General features: G+C 44.4%; 1 protein-coding gene and 1 pseudogene across 1 annotated transcript in view; one reads left to right on the forward strand and one right to left on the reverse strand.

Annotated features, from left to right (window-relative positions):
* LOC149327750 (calcium-activated chloride channel regulator 1-like) overlaps positions 1 to 12,009 on the forward strand; it is an 884,343-nt gene that overhangs the window by 169,606 nt on the left and 702,728 nt on the right. The window lies entirely within an intron of this gene.
* Positions 7,315 to 9,481, reverse strand: LOC149327755 (uncharacterized; annotated as a pseudogene).

Below are 12,009 nucleotides of genomic sequence, written 5' to 3' on the forward strand. Positions count from 1 at the left end.
TCCTGGTGAAAAAGAAAGACGGCACCCTTCGCTTCTGCGTCGATTACCGCCGCCTGAAATGCATCACGAAGAAGGATGTCAACCCCCTCCCCCTCATCGACGACAGATTAGATCGGCTATGCAACGCTAAGTACTTCTCATCGATGGACCTGAAGAGCGGCTACTGTCAAATTGAAGTCGACGAAAGAGATCGAGAGAAGACTACGTTCATCACGACAGACGGACTCTTCGAGTTCAAGATGATGCCATTCGGCCTCTGCTCTGCACCAGCGACGTTCCAGCGAGTAATGGATACGGTGCTCGCAGGCTTGAAGTGGCAGATTTGCTTAGTCTACTTAGATGACGTTGTTGTCTTCTCCTCAAGCTTTGAATACCACCTCAGAAGGCTTCGGATAGTGCTCGAAACGATCAAGTCTTCAGGCCTGACACTGAAACCAGAGAAGTCCCACTTCGCCTACGAGGTGCTGCTGTTCCTTGGTTACGTCGTAAGCAAGAATGGAGTTCGTCCACACCCCCAGAAGACGGCTGCGATCGCAGAGTTTCCACAGCCTAATGACAAGAAAGATATACGCAGTTCCCTTGGATTTTGCGCTTATTGTCGGCGATTCGCCAAGAACATTTCGCTCATCGCTGAACCTTTGACCCAACTTACCAAGACTGACGTGCCTTTATATGGGAAAGGCCCCAAGAGGAAGCTTTTAACGAGCTGAAGCGCCGCTTACAGTCCCCTCCTGCGCTCGGGCACTTCGATGAAAACGCGGAAACCGAAGTTCATACCGATGCAAGCAGTGTGGGCTTAGGAGCGGTCCTCGTTCAGGAAAATGGCAGACAGGAGAAAGTTATCGCGTACGCCAGCCGTTCACTGTCGAGAGCCGAAGCCAACTATTCGACGACCGAGAAAGAATGTCTCGCCATTATTTGGGCAACGTCCAAATTTCGCCCCTACCTATACGGACGACCATTCAAGGTTGTGAGCGATCACCATGCTCTGTGCTGGCTGGCCAATTTGAAAGATCCCTCCGGCCGCCTTGGTCGTTGGAGCCTGCGTCTTCAAGAATTCGACATAACTGTAGTCTACAAATCTGGCGGCAAGGATTCCGATGCAGACTGCCTGTCGCGAGCCCCTGTAGACGCAACACCGGAAGAGAAAGACGACGACGCTTTCCTAGGACCGGTAAGCGCCAGCAGTTTCGCGCAGCAGCAGCGCTGGGATCCTGAGCTGCAAAGCCTAGTTGATTATTTGAAAGGCAACACCGCATCGCCTCCCCGAGGGTTCAAGCGCCAACTGCCGTCCTTCGTCGTTCACAATAATGTCCTCCTGAAGACCTTCGCGCCCAACAGGACAGTGCATCTTCTTGTCGTGCCCAAAAACCTTAGGCAAGAATTTATGCAGGCATGTCATGATGAGCCGTCTGCAGGGCATCTCGGCATTGCTCGCACGTTGCACCGCATCCAGGAGAAGTACTATTGGCCGCGGCTAGCTATCGACGTTTCCCATTACGTGCAAACGTGCCGTGAGTGTCAGTGACGCAAAATGCCTCCGACTAGACCAGCCGGACTCCTGAACCCCATACCACCGCCAACTAAGCCCTTTCAGCAAATGGGGTGGACCTCCTCGGCCCCTTTCCGACTTCATCATCAGGCAACAAGTGGATCATCGTGGCCACCGACTACATGACCCGCTACGCCGAAGCAAGAGCGTTGCCCAGTGGTACCGCAACAGAAGTTACAAAATTTTTTTGTCGAACATATTATCCTGCGACACGGCGCCCCCGAAGTGCTCATCACAGACCGAGGAACGGCATTTACAGCGGAGCTGACGCAAGCCATTTTAAACTACAGCCAGACAAGCCATCGGAGGACAACTGCCTATCATCCACAAACCAACGAACTCACAGAGCGTCTGAACAAGACCATCACAGAAATGCTCTCCGTGTACATCGACGCCGAACACAAGACGTGGGACTCCATTCTGCCCTACGTGGTCTCCGCTTATAATACTGCCGTCCAGGAGACAACCAGGTTTACCCCATTGAAGCCCAAGACAATACTCGACGCAATGCTCCCGCACGTTTCTGACGAAGAGAACCACGACGTCGCCGCCTACCTTCATCGCGGCGAGGAAGCCCGAAGACTTGCGCGGCTTCGCATTCAAGACCAGCAGCACACCGACGCCCTACGCTACAATCTCCGCCGTCGAGACACGCATTACAAGCCAGGTGATCTTGTTTGGATATGGACTCCAGTTCGCCGCCGTGGATTGAGCGAAAAGTTGCTGCGACGCTACTTTGGCCCGTACAGGGTTCTCTGTCGGATCGGTGACCTCGACTATGAAGTCATCCCCGACGGCACGACAGCATCTCAGCGACGCCGCACACGCCCGGAAGTCGTACATGTCGTTCGCCTGAAGCCATATTATGAACGCTAAAGGACTCAAAGTTTGCATTTCCCGTGTTTATTTTAATTTCAAAGCATCGAGACGATGCTTTTTTGGGAGGGGGTAATGCCACGTATCATTCTAGTGTCCGTTCGTTCGCGCAAGGCCGCAGGAAAGGGGTGTTATGATTTTTGTTCGTGACGCGAGAAGCGACCGGACTAATCTCGATTGATCACAGCCATGAAGAGCTGCATCTACGTGTTTCCAGATTACACTAGGTGATCTCGACCTCTGATCTCGAAGTTTCATTGCCGGCTTTAAATTGTACGATGCCGCGAGCAGCGGGCATTCGTAGTTCGACGACCGACGAGTACGTTTGTTGCTTACGCCGCCGCCGAGTGATTCAGTTTTTTTGCGGGCGCAAGTCAGCCCAAATAAAGAACTTTGTTTGCAAGCCTTGTTGCTGTAATCCTGACCGCTGGGCTGCCGTCACTACAACGTGACAATATATGTTCCTCCGGCCGCAAAAAGTTTGGATTTCTGAAGCTTCTGATTTGCGGTTGCCTTAGTGCCCTAAGACTGACGGCATATCAATCCAATGTAAGGCCAAGGCTCGAATATGCCTACATTGTATGGGGCCCCTACACCATAGATGACATCCAAAAACTAGAAAAAATGCAACGTCTTGCGGCACGATTCATTTATAACCGTTACAGGCGTCTAGACTCTCTTTGCGCCATGTTGAAACTCGCAGACTTAGAACCACTTGAAGATAGAAGGAAGAAAGCGTGTCTGAACTTCCTTCATTGAGTATACTTTACTCGACTTGGTGTCCGACCTAAAAATTACATCGTTAATGATTCTACACGAGCCTCGCGCCATAAGCATGCCCTTAGCCTGAAACCTATTTTGCACGTACAAATACCTACAAGTTTTCTTTTTTTTCCAGAACAATTTCTCGATGGAATGCTCTACCGGAGAACTCTCCTTTGCTTTGTAATCGTTCTTGATTTTCAATGTTGGTTTAGTACTTGTACTGTAACCGCGTTTTCAATCGTACTTTTGCGTTCCTTATTTTGTGGTATTTATATTGCTCGGTACTATCGCACCTGCTTTGCTTTTCCCTCCTGTATGTATTTCCTTCTCCTGCTTGGGCATACAGCATGTCCGCAGTATTAAATAAATAAATAAATAAATAAATAAATAAATAAATAAATGATTGCTGTTAAGCACGTTGTTGAAATTAACGCTGGGTGCAAAACGCTCTAGGTATTTATTACCTCTTTCTGACTGCAGTTTCAATGCCCACTGATTCAACAGACATCGCAATCAATATTGATCGGCCGTTCGCACATATCAGTTTTAATTCAGGATGACAAATGCCCATTTGAACCTAAAGAACCCTTCAGAGCTGACTTGGGCCCACTGAGCATTGATGAAACAATGCAGAAATATTGGGTGCAAATAAGAAATTGTTTTTAAACTACCTTTTAAACTGCAATGGCAAAATCATGTAAGAAATTGGGCTGGCTGGTTTCAGTACATTTTGCACTGTACGCTGTGTTTAGGAAGTAGCGCACGATAAAGACACGTGCGAAGCCCTGACTGTCAGCTGTACTGTTTACGAAACGTCGACATATATGTGGATCCACCAAAATTCATCCGATCAACGACAGTCTTCTTCTCACGTGTTATGTGGAGATAGTTTGCGTGTCCTTGATAAATTCATTTCTTCCGCTATTATCAACAAAGGAGAGCTGTTGCATTTGCAGACGACTGTAGCAAAAATGCTTCGGATATTTCATTTTCATTTAATTTATTTAGCGTAAGGAAAGGACATGAGGGGGCGAGAGAAAAAAGCTGCCTTATTTATTTATTTATTTATTTCACATACTGTCAATCCCATTGGGATTTTTACAGGATGGGCATATAGTTAGAAGGTACAAAGCGAATACAAATGGAATGGTATACGTTAAGAACACTGTTATTTTCAAGTAATTACATGAGTATGGGAAAAAAAACACAGATAACAGAAAATAAAACACATAACGAGAGAATATTTTTCACAGAAAAGGGTGCAATTTTATACATTGTAAGTAATATGTTCATAAAGATGCTGTTACATGCAGTGATACGAGTGGTCTGTTGTACTTGAATAATTATGATTTAATTATCTATTTAATTATCGCTCAACTGTTCTTCTACCAAAGTTACAAATTTCTGCAAAGATGTATTAGTAGTAATAAAGGGGTTCAAACTATTCCATTCTTTTATGGCAAGCGGGAAAAATGAATATCTGAAACAGTCGGTTCGGAATGCGTACTCTTTAAGGGTTAATGGGTGCTTATGCCGGGATGGTCTGGATTCATCTACAGATATATATAACGAAGTATCTATGTTTAATGTGTTATGAACTAATTGGAACAATAATTTTAGTCGTGCTAGTCTGGCGCGTTTCTGTAAAGTAAGAATACATGCTTGATTTAGTAGTTGGGATGGTGAATCACTGCTCCTGTATTTGTTAAAGATAAATCTAATTGCCTTTCTCTGCACTCCTTCTAGTTTGTTAATGAGTTTTTGTGTGTAGGGAAACCAAATCGTATTTCCATATTCGAGAACTGATCGTATAAATGTGTTATATGCTAACAGTTTGGTCTCCGGTGGCGCTTCTCGAAGCCGTCTTCTACGGAAGAACAATCGTTTTAAAGCAGATGATACTATGCTGTTAATATGTGAATCCCACCTTAGATCATGTGAAATGATTAATCCAAGGTATTTGTGTTCGTGAACTCGGGTGAGCGGTATGTTATTGATGCTGTACACATATTCGGACCTTTGTTTTTTACGGGTTACAGATAAGAAGGCTGTTTTTTTAATGTTCAGTTCCATTTGCCATTTGTGACACCATATTACCACTTCTTGAAGGGCGCTGTTTAAATCATCGTGGTCATTTATAGAGTTAATTTCGTTGTAAAGGATGCAGTCATCGGCAAAAAGTTTAATTTTAACATGTATGTTAGAGGGCAGATCATTAATGAAGATGAGAAATAAAAGTGGAGCAAGGACGCACCCTTGGGGTACTCCCGACGTAACGAGCGCAATAGAAGAAATATCATTGTTAACTACAACATACTGAGATCGGTTAGTTAAGTAGTCCTCGATCCAGTTGATAATAGGGCCGTCACCTAAAGTTGATGTAAGTTTGCTAATTAGTTTTTTATGGCTTACTCTGTCAAATGCCTTAGAGAAATCAAGTGCAATCAAGTCAACTTGCTTTTGGTTATCAATGCTCTGGAATAAATCATGTGTTAGTTCGAGTAATTGGGTGATAGTTGAAAGTCCCCTTCGAAATCCATGTTGAACAGGCGATAAAATGTTATGTTGCTCAACATAACTGGTGATATGCTTTAGTATAATGTGTTCCAATAATTTTCCTACCGTGCACGTTAGTGATATTGGTCTGTAATTTGAAACGTCATCTTTGCCTCCTGTTTTGTGTATAGGAATAACTTTCGCGATTTTCCATTCATTAGCTAGACTACAGGTTGATAAAGATTCATTGAACATTAAATGTAAATATTTCGCGTTGACTTCGGCATATCTTTGCAAAAAAGTGTTTGGAATATTATCAGGGCCATTTGCTTTTTTTGTATCTATTGATAAAAGTAGGTTCAGAACGCCTGTCTCGGTTATTGTTGGCATGTCTAGCGGTGTTTGATTGCGGTGAATACTCTCCGGTGTGCGGCCATCGTCATCTGTGAACACAGATTGGAAGTATGTATTTAAGGAATTTGCGAAGTTTTGATTTTGTCCTTGGCAACTGAAGGTGTCTTTTTGTGTTTTGGGGCTGAGGTATTTCCAAAATTTTCCAGGGGAGTGTTTTAAAAAATTAGGAAGCGTAACTGAGAAGTAGTTTGTTTTCGCTGCCTTAATTTTTGCTTTCATTTCACGGATGGCGTTCGTGAGCTTATGTTTTACCTGATAGTCATTTTTTGATTTTAGTGATTTCCTTAGTCGTTTTACTTTGCGTTTCCCATGAATGATATCACGTGTTATCCAGGGATTACGTGTATTTGTTCGTTTGGTCTTCAATGGTACAAAGTTTTTGATGCAGTTCGATACAATGGCCTTGAAGCTTTCCCACAGCGTATCTATATTTGTACCTTGATAATTAGCGAGTTCTTCAAATGATTCGTACTCCGAAATTAGGTAATTAAGTATGCTTGAATCATCAGCGTTTGTGAAGTCTGGGTAAGTAGTTTTCGAGATAGTACGAGCTGCTGTTGCTTGAATGGGTGTGGTGCACAATGTTAGCTTATGATCTGATATGCCATCGAGGACTGCTACGTTGGTTTGATCGATCGCGAAGTGATTGCTGAGGAAGATGAGGTCAAGAATGTTAGATGCACTACCTTGAACACGTGTGGGCTCGTTGATAACTTGGAACAGGTCAAAACTAAGCATAATATCAAAAAGGGTTTCAGAACACGGGGAGCGATACGACATGCTTTGCCAATCTATATCTGGTAGGTTGAAGTCCCCAAGAAGGATCAGTCTGGATTTTTGAACATGTTGATGCATATATTCATATAGTGAGACCAATGCAGGCTGATCTGCCGAAGGACTGTGGTAAACACAACCTACAGTGACAGTGTTCGTTCCAAATATCAACTTACAAAAGAGTGCCTCGGCACCCTCAACTTCTGGTAACATTGCGAAGGGAATTTTTTTGTTTATTAGTATAGCCACACCTCCTCCACGTGTTAACCTGTCTTTTCGGACGATAGCATAGTTTGGTGGGGCAATTTCTTTGTCATTGATATCGTTAGTAAGCCAAGTTTCTGTGATCGCTATGAAGTCAGGTTCGAGGCCGATAAGAAGAGATTCTAGTGACTCAAGTTTATTAAGAATACTTCGCGCATTTACATTTGCAAAAGTTATCTGTTTCGTTTTGTGGGATGACGGGGGCGTAGGTTTGGTGCTTTGCCATGTTCGTCTTTTTGGCTAGTACTCGCGTTTGTCTCGGGACACGAGTTAGTTGTCGCGTTTGTCTGTGCTTTTACGGGTACTCGGCAGTTGTTTTCTTCATCCCAGTGGAACATTTCACCGTTTATGCGTATTTTATCGAACACTAGTGCAACCTTTGCCCCGGAATCTTTCATTGCTTTCGCACTAGTCCACAACTTTTTCCTTACGTCACGTACTCGGGGCTGAGAAATCTTCACTGATCGCATATTCACTACCTTTGAGTTTACTACAGTTTTTTAGCACAAGTGTCTTTTCGCGATAGTCAAGAAGTTTTAGTATTACAGGCCTGGTTTTTTCAGCTGAAGGCTTTCCCAACCTATGTATGCGTTCAATGGCTACAGGTTGAATTTTAAGGATATCCTTAGCAATGTCTTCATTAAAAATCTGTTCTAAGGACTCACTGTTTTCATCAGGATCTTCTGTAATGCCGTATACTAAAAGGTTACTCCGCCTCGATCGGTTTTCCAAGTCATCAAGCTTTAGTTCCAGCGAGGCAACGACTTTTTGCATGTTGGCGACCTGGTCTATGCAGTCCAATATTTTTCTGTCAAGGGCAGCCACGTTTTCCAATTTAGCTTCAATTGATGCTAGTCGTTCCTCTTTGATGCTTTTTATGTCTCCGGCAATTGTCTCTAGCTGCTTGGAAATCTGAGCGAGATCTGGACCGGGGTTCGTCTCGATGTCCCCGGCCAACAACAGCAATTCCGCCACATTCATTGCCAGATCACACAGTAAAGGACATAGCTGCGTTGGGCACGGCAGCACAAGAAGAAACGGATCATTTGAGCGAAAACATTTGCCGTAACGTCTTCTTACCTGCACAAGATAGACGAAAGGATTATGCATCCGCATGCCGCTGTTGCTGCCGTGCCCAATGATGTTCGCGCTGGTCTGTCCTCGCTTTATGCAGAATGGGCTCCAGTGCGCCATCTGGGGAGAGCTGGAGGGTCCGTCGATGCACAGCGTCGTTGACGTCTCTCGTAGGTAGCCGAAGGTGTCGTTGACCACCGCTGTCACAGGCCGGAAACAGCAGGAGTGGTTCCTCGGCTGCAGTAGTACGGTCTGTGTCACGAGGCCAGGGTTGTGGTGTGGCGTCGATATCACCAGCGTAGTGGCAATCAGCTGCACAAGATAGACGAAAGGATTATGCATCCGCATGCCGCTGTTGCTGCCGTGCCCAATGATGTTCGCGCTGGTCTGTCCTCGCTTTATGCAGAATGGGCTCCAGTGCGCCATCTGGGGAGAGCTGGAGGGTCCGTCGATGCACAGCGTCGTTGACGTCTCTCGTAGGTAGCCGAAGGTGTCGTTGACCACCGCTGTCACAGGCCGGAAACAGCAGGAGTGGTTCCTCGGCTGCAGTAGTACGGTCTGTGTCACGAGGCCAGGGTTGTGGTGTGGCGTCGATATCACCAGCGTAGTGGCAATCAGCTGCACAAGATAGACGAAAGGATTATGCATCCGCATGCCGCTGTTGCTGCCGTGCCCAATGATGTTCGCGCTGGTCTGTCCTCGCTTTATGCAGAATGGGCTCCAGTGCGCCATCTGGGGAGAGCTGGAGGGTCCGTCGATGCACAGCGTCGTTGACGTCTCTCGTAGGTAGCCGAAGGTGTCGTTGACCACCGCTGTCACAGGCCGGAAACAGCAGGAGTGGTTCCTCGGCTGCAGTAGTACGGTCTGTGTCACGAGGCCAGGGTTGTGGTGTGGCGTCGATATCACCAGCGTAGTGGCAATCAGCTGCACAAGATAGACGAAAGGATTATGCATCCGCATGCCGCTGTTGCTGCCGTGCCCAATGATGTTCGCGCTGGTCTGTCCTCGCTTTATGCAGAATGGGCTCCAGTGCGCCATCTGGGGAGAGCTGGAGGGTCCGTCGATGCACAGCGTCGTTGACGTCTCTCGTAGGTAGCCGAAGGTGTCGTTGACCACCGCTGTCACAGGCCGGAAACAGCAGGAGTGGTTCCTCGGCTGCAGTAGTACGGTCTGTGTCACGAGGCCAGGGTTGTGGTGTGGCGTCGATATCACCAGCGTAGTGGCAATCAGCTGCACAAGATAGACGAAAGGATTATGCATCCGCATGCCGCTGTTGCTGCCGTGCCCAATCATGGGCAGCTTGACAAGCTCGCACCCCCTATTGCATACGGGCAAGGGCAGACACAGTACGTGGTGAAACATTATTCATTCATTCATTTATTTATTGGTCTTTGTTGCATTAAAAATGTACGCAAACACTGCCCGGACCCATAGCCAACGGCTAGTAACGGGTCCAATGGAAAAAAAGGTATACAAACATGCAGGCAACAATGTACCAAAATAAAGACAGTAAGTTAGTATAAAGAATGCTATACATCACTCTCAACACTAGTAAGAGCATCAACAAAAGAAATACATATATTACAGATTATATAAACTAAAAACTTAGATCAAACAAAACGCGCAGAACTTATACAAAAATTAAGGCATCACAAAAAGCGAAGGGAAAATAGCTGTTAAGTATTTACAAAGCATCACAAGGGTACAACACACAAGAACAGGATAAAATGATTTCAGTGCACACTTTTTAATCACAAACATCCTTAGAATAGACGCAAATGTACAAATCTGTAAATAAATCAAGGTATCAGGATTCGGCTACATGCAAATAATATCTGGCAAATATCTAAGACGACTATTAAAAAATGAAAGTATGAACACAAAGTGTGTCATTCTTTTTAAGGTAATAATTTTTTATTCTAATGGAGAAGTTGTAGGCAGTCTTTAGGTCATGTGGTAGATTATTCCAAACTTTTACGCCCGTAAACTCTAGGAGACGCTCTCCATATACATTTCTTTTCACTGGCAAGTTAAAATTGCCGTACGTGCGGCTACGTGTTGGAAGTGGCGGGATGTTAAATATTGATATGTCAAACGGGAGGTTGTTTGTTATTATTTTATGGACACATTCGGCAGTTCTTTTCTCACGAAGTAAATTGAGGGGTAATACGCGTAGTTTAGTAAATAGTGCCTTACTGCGTACAGTGTAACTAGAAAATGAAATTATTCTAAGTGCTCGCTTCTGTAACTTTTTAATAGGCTCTAGGTATGTGCTATACGTCCAGCCCCACGACTCGATGCAATATGAAAGGTGAGTATGTATTAATGTGAAGTATAGGACACGGAGGATATTGATATCAAAGTATTCGCGCGTCTGGAGAAGAGCATAACAACCGGAAGCCATCGTAGTGCAAGTCGCCTCAATATGATGTTGCCAGTGTAAATGTTTATCCAGTGTGACTCCAAGATATGTAAAATTATTTGTTGACTCAAGCTGGGACTGGTTAATAGTTAATGTAATATCAGTTGAAAGAATTGATTTTTTCTTTGAGTGGAACAGTATGTATTTAGTTTTCTTAGCATTGATTGTTAATTTGTTTGTGAGAAACCAGTCAGAGATTTTTTCCAGTTCTATATTTGCTATGCTTTCAAGTTCGACCGTATGATGAGCAGTAACTACAATGGCAGTGTCATCAGCATACATGATGGCTTTGGATGAAGCTAATACCTTGGGCAGATCATTTACGTACAGTAAAAAGAGCAGCGGACCCTGGGGAACCCCTGTGTGTAGGCGCTGAAGGGATGACGAGAAAGATTTCATTGAAACAATTTGTTGGCGGTTTGTGAGGTAGCTAGAGAAAAAGTCAAGCACCTTATCGCGAAATCCATATGTTTTTAGTTTATTTAGCATAATGTCATGGTTAACTGTGTCGAAGGCTTTCTTAATGTCCAGAAAGATAATTGCTGCGAGTCTGTTATTGTGTAAAGCATCATTAATTGCCTGGGTAAGAGTGATGACTGCTGAGCTGGTGGAGTACTGTGGGCGAAATCCGTGCTGCTCTGGGCATATAATGTTATATTTCTCAAGAAACTGATGAATACGTTTGTAAAGAATTTTTTCGAATATGGTATTAATAACACTAAGTACAGAGATAGGTCTGTAACTAGAAGGGTCAGAGGAGTCGCCGTCCTTGAATACAGGAGTAACACGTGCTATCTTTAGGGATGATGGGTATGTGCTGTTGAGTATTGAATGGTTGAATAAATGGCATAATATGGGTCCTAGAACATCAATATTTTCTTTAATTAGCTTCACAGGAATGCCATCGTAGCCTGCCGCCTTGTTTGTTGCTAAATCCATAACGACACACATCACTTCATCTAATTCAACTTCGTGCAGAACGAAAGAATTTAAAACTGGCCGCGGAAGATCACTGCTAGTACTTATATCAGGAAGTTTCGATGCTAGATCAGGGCCAACCTTGGTGAAAAATGTATTAAATTCTTCAACTGTCTGCTCAGTCACATTGGAGGGAAGTATGGAACGTTTTTTAAAGTTATGTGTCACCTCATTTACAATTTGCCACATTTCCTTTGAATTCCCAGTGGCGGCTTTAATTCGGCGTGCAAAATATTCCTTTTTGCGGGCTCTCATTAACGACACTGATTTATTACGTTCGCATTTGAACTGGTACAAGTAATACTGGTTAGTTCTATGATGTAGCCATTTGTGATACCAATAGTCCTTCTTCTTTAACACGTTCAAAATTTCTTCTGTCATCCATGGACAAATT

The sequence above is a fragment of the Amblyomma mixtum genome, chromosome 10 (assembly GCF_055824585.1).
Source record: "Amblyomma mixtum isolate Tamu chromosome 10, ASM5582458v1, whole genome shotgun sequence".
Taxonomy (NCBI): domain Eukaryota; kingdom Metazoa; phylum Arthropoda; class Arachnida; order Ixodida; family Ixodidae; genus Amblyomma; species Amblyomma mixtum.